This window comes from Furipterus horrens, unplaced genomic scaffold, assembly GCF_987537825.1.
Source record: "Furipterus horrens unplaced genomic scaffold, mFurHor1.1.pri manual_scaffold_11, whole genome shotgun sequence".
Lineage (NCBI taxonomy): Eukaryota > Metazoa > Chordata > Mammalia > Chiroptera > Furipteridae > Furipterus > Furipterus horrens.
The window spans coordinates 34,835,703-34,846,918 of NW_028327181.1; positions in this window are offsets into that span (position 1 = coordinate 34,835,703).

An 11,216-nucleotide genomic window follows, 5' to 3' on the forward strand; every position below is an offset into this window, starting at 1 on the left:
AAAAATAAATAAATAAATAAATACTTGCTGAGAGAAAGTGGTTACTATTCTGAAAGAGAAATTAGTTAAAGGTGGAACAGTTTTTAGCATGTTTCGGTTAGGTCTCCAAAATAAACTTCCAAAAAAAAATCAGTCGGTGCCTTTTATAAACACTGACTCATGTCACTATTACGATGAAACATGTTAGAAGTAAATTACTTCTTCCATTTCAACGCCTACAATGTTTTAATTTAAGTTCTAATAGACTCTCTCATGACAGCATAGATTTTTTAAATGTTATAGCATACTCAATGAATGAAAAGCACAAATTATTATTCATTTAGTACTGTAACTCTGGTTTTAGGTCTTTGTGTACTTACCTGTATTTTCATGTTGGTACATAGCAAAACGCAGGTTATCATTTTGAGGGTATAATAAGGTTCATAAGAAAAATTTACCTGAATATAATTTTGAAGTTTATAAATTTAAAACCGAACTAAAACTTCAAAAACTCTTTCAAGTGTTAAATATCTATAACTCAAACATTAAATTGTTCCTCAAAGGATCAGATGGGAATTTTGAGATATTCATGTATCTTATGCATATGAAAATCAAGCATATATTATATCACACCTCTGCAATATTTAAGTTCAATTGTTTACCAAGAAACTTTGATAGTTATACCTTTACTGCAATGTAAGAGGGTATATTAAGATTCCGTTTCTTATTTAAGAGGGCTGATCTCATGCTATCTTTTCATCATAAACTTTTAAAGATTTTACGTATTTATTTTTAGAGAGAGGGAAAGGGAGGGAAAAAGACATGGAAAGAAACATCAATGCGAGAGAGAAACATCGACCGGCCGCTTCTTGCATGCACTCCGACCGGGGACCCAACCTGCAACCCAGGCATGTGTCCTGACCAGGAATCGAACCTGCAACCTGTCGCTTTGTGGGATGACACCCAATCAGTTGAGCCACCCACTTAGGGCTCTTTCCTCATCATTGTTTTTAAAAATCCCGTTTTTCACATTCAGAGCATCAGAGGTTTGGAAAAGGTACTATAGAAAATAGTAAGATGATGGAATAATGATGACTTCCAAAAGTGAAAAAGGTCTTCCTCTACGGTGTTTTATTTCCTGCTGAGTAATACGTAAATCCTTAAGGACAGCACATCCAGGAAAAGGATCTAAAAGTGTAATCATGATAGAGGCCTTTCCATTATCCTCGTTACCTATCACTAAGTATTTCATCAAGTCCGATACCTAAACATAATTTACAAAGAAGAAAACAAGAGCAGAGAAGTGGCTTAATTCTATTTTAACGGACAATAACCAAACACATCATAATAAATGATAACAACTTTGCTAACCTAATTCAGATGAAATATTCCAGTTACTTCTCAGGTACCCTGCTATCACTGTTCCATGCCTTCAAATCATTCAACAGTTAAAAGCGCTTCTACAGAAGAGGCACTCAGGTATAAAAATGCCAATCTTACTGAAATGAAACATTTAATTCAAGTAAGCTCTCCCATGCCATTGTGTGCAAACTCTCTACATTTCACCGTCAAAGACAGAAACTATCAGGTTTTTCATTAGATCAAAAGTTATGAAGTGCTTAGTGATTGAATGTTTACCATAAAGTTAATTGAGAAACTTTTTCCACCATTTTTCAAAGAATACTTTCACTTCAATTATGAATTACACGACTGACACATAAAACACTCAGCTCTTCCCAGAAAGACTTAATATATGTATTTCAAATATCAGTTTGAAGATGATTTACAAAATAACCTGTTCCCGAACCTCCACCTGCTCCTCCGCAAGGGGCAGAGTAGAAGTGTAGCGACAACATCGCCAAGACGCTTTTCTCAAGCATCCTTACCGGACGTCATTGCTGTGCCGCAAACCCTGCTTACCAGGTCACAACAGAGGCAATGGTCACAAACTATGCAACGACACATCAGTAAAATGAGGAGACCTGATACAGAAAAAGCCAGTGAAGTTCTAGGAAACTACTTCGATAGAAACTCCTTCAAACGTCATTGTAATTCAGCAGCTCTAATTCTGATATGGCTTGACACACAAGTCACTTTCATAATCAGTTCCTTAAAGCCAAAACAGAGAAGTGGCATCAGCAACATGGCAGTTCCAATCTCTCCTGGAAAAAACACTGAAAAACAAGCAGGATCCTGACTTTGTTTCTGTTTTTCTTATTTAAAAAGTCCACATGTAAGTGAAATCATACGGTACCTAACGTGGCAAAATTTCATTCTTTTTTTATGGCTGAGTAATATTCCTGTGTGTGTGTGTGTGTGTGTGTGTGTGTGTGTCTGTGTGTGTGTGTGTGTGTGTACCACACCCTCTTAGTCCAGCCATCTACTGATGCACACTTAGGTTGCTTCTAATTCTTGGCTATTGCAAATAATGCTGCAGAGAACATAAAGGAACATAAATCTTTTTTTGGAGTTTTTTCCGATAAATATCCAGAAGTGGAATTGTTGTGTCACGTGGTATTTCTGGTTTGAATTTTTTAAGAAAGCTCCATACTGTTTTCCATAGTAGCTGTGCCAATTTACACTCTTACCCACAGAAACAAACCCATAGAGAACAAACTGACGGTTGCTGGATGGAAGTGGGAGCAAAAGAATGGGTGAAAAACGTGAAAGGGAGTAGGAAGTACAGATTTCCAGTTATAAAAATAGACACAAGGGTGTGAGGTATGGCATTGGGAATATAGTCAATCACTATATTGGACTACGTGGAACTAATATGATATTGTATGTAAAGTGTAATTAAAAAAGAACTTTAAAAACTTCTAATAAAGAATGCAGCAGTTCTGCAGCCTGTCAGGAACAATCTCCGAGAAGAGTAAAAAATGGAGATCATTTCTACTAAACAGTAATTGTTTTCAAACAACTGTATTTTGTTAGAACTTTATAAATGGCCGAAGGTTCACAGCAATCAAGCAAACAGTGAATTTTTTAAAAGGCCACTGGAAAATGGCAGGAAAGCTCTGGGGCGGTTTTCCTTGCCCTTGTGCCACTCCTTCCCCAGCTTGGCTGTAGGCATGAAAACTGCATCCCCCAGTTCCCAGGGTGGGATCCTGGTCCTCAGGTCTGGAGAAAGCAGAGCAAGACCTCTTTGCTAATGATCGTGTAGGCAGGTCTGTGCTAAAGCCATCTGAGAGCTCCCTGAAGGCTGGAAAAGCTACGGGCATTGCTTGAAGCCATTAAGCTGGCCAACAACCCATAGCTGCCTGGACCAAAAGATTCTGGTTGAGGCATAATACCACAGATGGCAAAATGCCTATGGGCGGAAATTGGGGAGAGAACTTTTATTGGGAAATTAGAGCACTCAAAATCACCCATATATTTGGGGAATTCAGAAAGCCACATGCATGCCTCGGGTAAGATGCTTGCTCAAAAATTACCTTTGAAGAAATAAGCTTTCACTTTGGGCTGGTCCCTGGGCTCAGTGCAAACCCGGCTGAGTGCTGAGGGACAGCCCTAACAGTCAATCTTCAAAGACTGAAAAAAGGTTTACTCTCTTGTTTTCTGGCTCCTGGTATTCAAGGAGATCTCTGTCCAAACACTACCCGAACATACGCCGAGGAGCAGTCTTCAGTGACCACGCATAGCAACAAATACATCCTCTAAAAATAGTTCAGTAAACCCCTGAAAAATGGACTACTATAACCTTCGACCATCACAAAAAAAATAAGTCAAACCCTGGACCAGGGGAAGATCTGATTTCCAAAGTTACAGCATAAGAGTAAGACACGCCATTTTCAAGAAGAAAATCACAAGGCATTAGCAAATTTAAAAAGTATGGCCCATTCAGGAATAAATATACTGACTGAAACAATTGCTTAGAGAGCACAAAAAATTAAGACACAGCATACCTAAACTAAAGGGATGAAGAAAAAGCACTTGTGAGAAATAATGTGCGCCAGTAAACACCTACACTAAAAAACTAAAAAACAAAACAAAACAAAACAAAACTTGAACTCTGGCTGCGGTGGCTCAGTTGGCTGGAGCATCATCCCATAACTGAAAGGTCATGAGTTTGATTCCTGGTCAAGGCACACACCTAGGTTGTGGGTCCATTTCTTGGTCAATGCACGTACAAAATGTCAACCAATGGATGCTTCTCCCTCTCTCTCCCTTCCTGTCTTTCTCTAAAAAGCAATACAACAATCATCAAGGGAGGATAGAAAAAAAAAGAAAGAAAGATTAAAAGACTTGAAGAACACTATTAAACACTGAAGAAGAAGTAACCTTGACATCTTTCAAATTCTTCCAAAACAGAAAAGAAGGGAACTCTTCCTAACTCATTCGATGAGATCACCAGTTCTTTTTCCTACCAAGGCCAGATAAAGACACGCCCCCCCCCACAAATAATAATGACCAGGATACATTTTAATGAGCATAGATGAAAAACTTCTCAACGAGATACTAACAAACTGAATCTGAAGCACGTACAAAGGTTTATATACCGTGAGCAAGTAGGATTTATCCTAGGAATGCAAGAAGGTCAATATAAGAAAATCAATCCATACAACAGACACTAATGGAATGAAATCAATTACTGACCACCTCAATAGACACAGAAAAGGCATTTAACAAAATCTAATGCTCTTTCATGATTGAAAAAAAAAGTGAGAAAACCATAAGTAGATTAAAAAACAGAAACAAAACAAAACACTGAGGAAACCATGAACAGACAGGAACTTCCTCAACATAATAAAGGTGTCCTATGAAAACCCCACAGAAAACAACAAAATCAATATTGAAGGACTGAAAGCTTTCCCACCAGGATCAGGAACAAAACAAGGGTTCCTATTTTCACCACTGCTATTCATTATTACCCTAAACTTCTAGCCAGAGCAAGTAGACAGGGAAGAGAAACAAAAAGCATCCAAATCGGAAAGGAAGAAGTAAAATTATATCACTGATGGTATGATTCCATATATCTATACCTATATCTATATCTATATCTATATAGATATATATATAATCTTTCAAAGAATCTACCACAGATCTACTTGTGGCAACAACAAATGAAATGAGCAAATTTGCAGGTCATAAGATCAACATACAAAAATCTGTGTGTTTCTATACACCAGCAGTGACAATCCATGAAGAAAATAAAAGAGCAATTCCATTTCAATGGCATCTCAAAGAACTAAATACTGGAAATAAGCTTAACCAAGGAGATGAAAGTCTTGTACATTGAAAACTATAAAGAATGCAGGAAATCAATTTAAAATGTCCAAATAAATAGAACGGTATTCCGTGTTCATGGGTCAGAAGACAAACGATCGAGATAGCAATACTATCTAAATGAGGACACGTTCGATGCGATTTCAATCACAATGTCATCCCCCTTTTTACATAAATAGAAAAGCTGGTCATCCAATTCACATGGAATTGCAAGGAGCCCAAAATAGCCAAAGCAAAGTCGAAAAACAACAAAATTAAAGGGCTCCCACTTGTGGTAAATATGTGCCCAGAATATGTGAAAAACCTTTCAATTAAAACAACAACAACAAAACAAAAACCGCCCATTTAAGTGGGAAAGACGTCTGAAGATTCTGCCCCAAAGCAAACCTGTGCATGCTAATCAGCACAGGAAAAGAAAATCCTCATTCATCACTAGGAAACCACAAATCCATACCCCAAGGAGATACCAGTGGTTACCTATTAGAAGAGTTGGCATAAAAAACAAACGTTGACACTTGTCAGACCTTTCATGGCACGTGAATAAACAAACTGTGGTGCAGCCATGCGACGAAATACAGGTCAACAAGAAAAAGTAACACACTGCTGATTTAAACAGGAATGGATCTTAAATGAATCATTCTGAGTTCTTCTCAAATATCAATTCTAAACGAGTAATTGGGGCCCTGCAGCCCTACCAGAAGCAGAGGCGGATTGAAGGGTGGGCGCAGTGGGCGCGCACCCTGGGCCCCGACTTCTGAAGGGCCCCGCAAAACCCCAACTTGACACTTTCCTCTAATGACACCAAGTTTGCTTTCATTACTACGCTGCATAAAATATGGGAAATGCGGATTTTTCTTTTCCCTGGCTCTCTCCTTGTTTTTAAGGGGCCCAACCAGTATCTACTTCCCCGTCCGGGGCCTCCACCCTCCTTAATCCGCCTCTGACCAGAAGTCAGGAACTGCAGCGCTGAAGAGGGGAGGAGGCTGTCAGGCTGAAGGCCACTCCGGGGAGCAGGGGTCCTGGCCCGGCTGCCAAACCCAAGCGGCACCTTTGGCATCAGCACCTGGGAGGCTGTGCTCTACTTTTTTGTCCCTTCAAGTCATACAACATGACATAATGTAAGAGGGGAAAGTCGGCCATCACGGGGACGCAGATCCTTACCGTTTGTGCTCCTCTTCCTTGGTTTCTCCAGTTGCCAGCTTCCTCCAGTTGCCAGCTTCCTCCTTTCCCAGAAAGCCCACAAGGATTCCTCCTTCTTAACAGCCTGCACCGCGCCTTCATTTCCAACCTCCTGTTCTCTATGCAGCCTCTCTGACCCCAGCGAAACGAGGGGTAGATCTGAGAATTTCAACTCCCTCTCCTTCATCGTCTGGCCACTGAACGAAGCCTGTGCTGTGACGCTCTCTTGGGTTTCCTGCTTGTCTTTGTTGCGACAGCTCGCAGACAAAAGAGCCTGCGTTGGAGCTCAGAGTTCTTAGTTCTTCAGTAAAAACTGGGTTGACGGCCCCGTGGTTTTCTGGCAACGCGATGGTGGGGCCCTGACAGCAAGGCTTTTCCCACTAGAGCCAGAGAGGGGTCCCAGAGAGGAGAGCTAGGGAGCTGGGGTGGTGTCCATGGGGATCACCCCGCTGTCAGAGGCTGGCCTGGCAGCCAAGGCTGCGGATGTGCTCCGTGATGCGCCCGCACCCACTGCCCCAGGGATTGGTAGGCTGGTGGTCCTCTGACTTCTTGCAGTGTTCCCAGCAGAGGCAGGGCCCTTGGGGGTGGAGGCTGAGAGGGACACCACAGTAGAGGCCACCGTGCTGCTGGTGGTGCCCAGCCCTTGGTTGGAAGCATGGGAGCTCTGCTTGGGTGCAGGTCCGTGGGTGGGCATGACGGCGGGCGCAGCAGCGCCTCCGAGCGTACGCTTTTTCCCAGCCCTGGCGCCAGGGGTCGTGACCAGGGTGCCCTGGCGGGTGCGCTTCCGGGTGTTCTGTCCGGAGCTTCCCCCAGGGTGCTGAGTGGCCGTGCCAGACGGGCCTGGAGCCGATGACGAGGCGGCCAACGCAGGCCTGGGGCCGGCATGCGTTCCCGGGGGGGCCTGGGCGATGCTGCCCAGGGCTGGCTGGCCTACAGTGGAGACTGGGGCCTGGGCTGGGCCTGAGGCTGCCCATTTTCTGCCTCGAGAGCTGGGTGGAGCCCCCGAGGGAAGTGCATAGGGAGCCGGGCTGGTGTCCATGGGGGTCACCCCGCTGTCAGAGGCTGGCCTGGGAGGTGGGCTGGTGTCCATGGGGGTCACCCCGCTGTCAGAGGCTGGCCTGGGAGGTGGGCTGGTGTCCATGGGAATCACCCCGCTGTCAGAGGCTGGCCTGGCAGCCAAGCCTGCAGATGTGCAGGCCGAGGGGCTGGCGCTCAGCACAGAGGTGACTGGAGCACCGGCGGACACAGGGGCACTGAGGGCAGGCACAGGCTGCGGGCAGGAAGGCACAGGCTCTGCTGGGGTCACCCTGTACCCAGGGTCGGGACCTGGTGGCAGGCTTAGAGGGGGCCCTCGCCTGCGCGGGAGCAGGCAGACCTTCCTTTTGTGGCGCCTGGAGGGTGCTGTGTCCCCTCTGGTGGCACCCTGGCCCTGCTCAGGCTGGCTCAGCCTCCGTGGCAGGGCGGCAGCTGAGGAGGGAGTCCCAGGGCGCTGCTGCCTCAGCGTCTTCCCGGCCCTCTGGGGCAGCCCGGCGTGGCAAGGGGCGGCACGCCTCCCCCTCTCCACTGGAGGGCAGCCTCGGGTGGAGCTATAGGAGCTGGTGATAGGGTTCCTCTTCCTGCAAAGGCAGGGGGAGCCCCTCACGGAGGCCTGGGACTTACCGCGCCTTCCGTCTTCCCGGCCCTGCACCTGGAGGGTGCCCTGCAGGGGCCCAGGCCTGAGCACCGAGGCACGGAGGCCTCCCTGGGCCCCCGGGAGCCTGCAGGTAGGCGGGGCTCCCTCACAGCCCTCAGCCTCACTCTCTGGCACAGTGGGCTCCCCCCCTTCCTCATCTACCTCCTCCCTGTGCCCCCCACAGGCCCACTGGTAAAGGGACCTCAGGATCCCGAGCAAACGCCACAGGCTCTGGGGGATCCTCACACAGACACTCACAAAGGCTGCAACACCGCATGTGAGCAGGTGCTGGCGGGCTGGCCCTGCAGGAGGTGGAGGAGCGAGGACCAAGGGAAACTGGCCACCTGGGGGAGCTCTGAGCTGGCCCCCTGGTCCCCAGGACGGGGGTGGGGGGGGTGGGGGGGTGGGGGCAGAGTGCACTCAGGCAGTTGCCCATTGGGCGCGTCTGGGAGCTCTGTCCGGGAGCACAGAAACCGTCCTCAGCAGCCAGAGAGAGATCGCCAGGAAGTATCCGTTGGGGCTGTTGCCTGGATACACTTGGAACTCCCCCGGAGGGGGGGGCGCGGGGAGGGGGGGCGCGGGGAGAGCCGGCAGGAGGAAGGCGCGCGTGCCAGCTTGCCCAGATTCTGTGGCAAGGGCGCGCCCAGACGCCTCTCGAGGTCGCTTCCGTGCTTCTCCACCTCGAGCTGGGGCACGGGCACCGGCCGCCACGGGCCCTCCGACGGCCTCTCCTACCTCCGCCGCCGCCGCCGCTGGGACCGCCGCCGCTACCACTCCAGCCGCTGCCACCCACCGCTCCTGCCGCTCCCGCGGCTCCCGCCACCGCCGGCCCCGGTCCGATCGCCGGCGCCCCCGCTCCCGCTGCCGCCGGCCCCGGTACCACCGCCGCCGCCCCCGATCCCGCCGCCGCGGACCCCGGTCCCAAAGCCGCCGCCCCCGCTCCAGTCGCCACCGGCGCCGGTCCCAGTGGCGGCGGAGGTAGGAAAGGCCGTCGGAGGGCCAGTGCGGGGTCGATGGCGCCGCCTGTCGGATCAGCGGCGGCGTCTTTGACAGAAGCGGGGACGGCGGCGGAGGTGCTACCGGCGGGAGGGCCCGGAGCGGCGGCGGAGGAGGCGGGAGCGGGGGCGGCGGGAGAGCCGGTGGCCCATAGCACCTCCGCCGCCTCCCCAGCTCCCGCTCCCGGCGCTCCCGGCGCTCCCGGCGCTCCCGCCGCCGCTGCGGCCGCCGAACCGGTCCCACCGCCGCCGTCCCCGCTCACGCCGCCTCCGCCGCCGCTCCGGGCGCTCACACCGACCGCACCTCGGCCGCCGCACCCCCCCTTCCGCTCCCGCCGCCGCCGCCGCCGCCGCCGCCGACCCGGTCCCACCGCCGCCGCCCTCCCCGCTCACGCCGCCGCCGGCCCCGGTCCCGCCGCCGCAACCCCCGATCTCGCCACCACCGGCTCCGGACGCACCGCCGCCGCCCCCGCTCCCGCCGCCGCCGCCGGCCCCGGGTCCCACAGACCCCGCTCCCGCTCCAGCCGCCCCTCCGAAGGCCTCTCCTACCTCCGCCGCCACTGGGACCGCCTCCTCCGCCGCCGCCGCTCCTGCCGCCCCTCCGACAAGTTCTCCTACCTCTTCCGCCGCTGGGACCGGGGCCGGCAGCGGCTGGAGCGGTAGCGGCGGCGGCAGAGGTAGGAGAGGCCGTCGGAGGGCCGGTGGCGGGCAGCGCGGGGTCGGTGGCGCCGCCTGTCGGATCAGCGGCGGCGTCTTTGACAGAAGCGGGGACGGCGGCGGCGGTGCTACCGGCGGGAGGGCCCGGAGCGGCGGCGGCGGAGGCGATGGGAGCGGGGGCGGCGGGAGAGCCGGTGGCCCATAGCACCTCCGCCGCCGCCCCAGCTCCCGCTCCCGGCGCCGCCGCCCCGGTCCCACCGCCGCCGGCCCCGGTCCCACCGCCGCCGTCCCCGCTCACGCCGCTCCGGGCGCTCACACCGACCGCACCTCGGCCGCCGCACCCCCCGTTCCGCTCCCGCCACAGGCGCTCCCGCTCCCGCCGCCCCTCCGACGGCCTCTCCTACCTCCGCCGCCGCTGGGGCCGTCGCCGCCGCCGCTCCCGCTCCGGCCGCTGCCACCCACCGCCTCCGCCACCGCCGCAGCTGGGAGTACTCTGCGAGCCCCACACCAGCCCACCCAACCTGAGGGCTCCATCGCCGCGCCCCACCTTACGCAAGTGACCTTACGCGGCTGCCCTTTGTCCCCGCCCCTGGCTTCCATTGGCCGAGGGCTTTCTTTGGTAGCCGAAGATCGGCGCTGCCATTGGCCGACACGGCCGCCGATCACTTCCCCTCTGCCTTCCTCCTCCCCTGCGCCCGCCCACCAGACTGCCCCGCCCCGGGAGTGCGTAAAGGCTCCGGTGTCATTTGCTGCGGCCGCGGGGCGCCCGGGGCCCGCACTGGTGGTGGGTCCGACCGCAGGGACCCGCAGCGGCCCGGCACCTGAGAGGCGGGCCCGAGCGCAGGAAGGCAGCGGGCCCAGGAGGCCGCGTCCATGGGCCCGCGATGGCCGGGCGGCAGGGACCGCGCGCTCTATGACTTCTCTATATAAGGACTTCCTAGTTACCTTTTGTTACTGGTTTCTAGACTAACTGCGATGACAGCAAGAAACATACTTTATACAGTGTCGAGCTGTTAAAGTTTATTGAAACATGCTTTATAGTTAAATAGGGTCAGTTTAAAAAATGTTCCAAGTGTGCTTTTCTGCTGCCATCTCGTGTATGTCTTCAGCGTAACACCTTAGTGCCGGTCAACGGGAATGTTGTTGGGTATAGTGTCATGTGTACGAACGTTGACTCCAATGTGCTGTTTGTATTAAGTTGTTTATATCCTTACTGATCTTTTGTTGGCTTCTATTGTTTCCCAAAGAAGTGTGTTTATCCCTGGATGAGAGAAGTGTGTTAAATCTATTATGATTATATATCTGACCCTTTCTCTTGATCTCTTTTATAATTCCAGTTTACATTAGGGAGTGCATGCAAATTTGGAACTTCTTGATATGAAGTGCTTTTTATTTCTAGGAATGCTTTTTTATTTTATTTTATTTTTTTTGTTTTTCAATTACACTTCTCCCATTTTCCCCCTATTTTTCTCCCCCACCCAGCCCACCCCTTCTCCCACAAACATCTA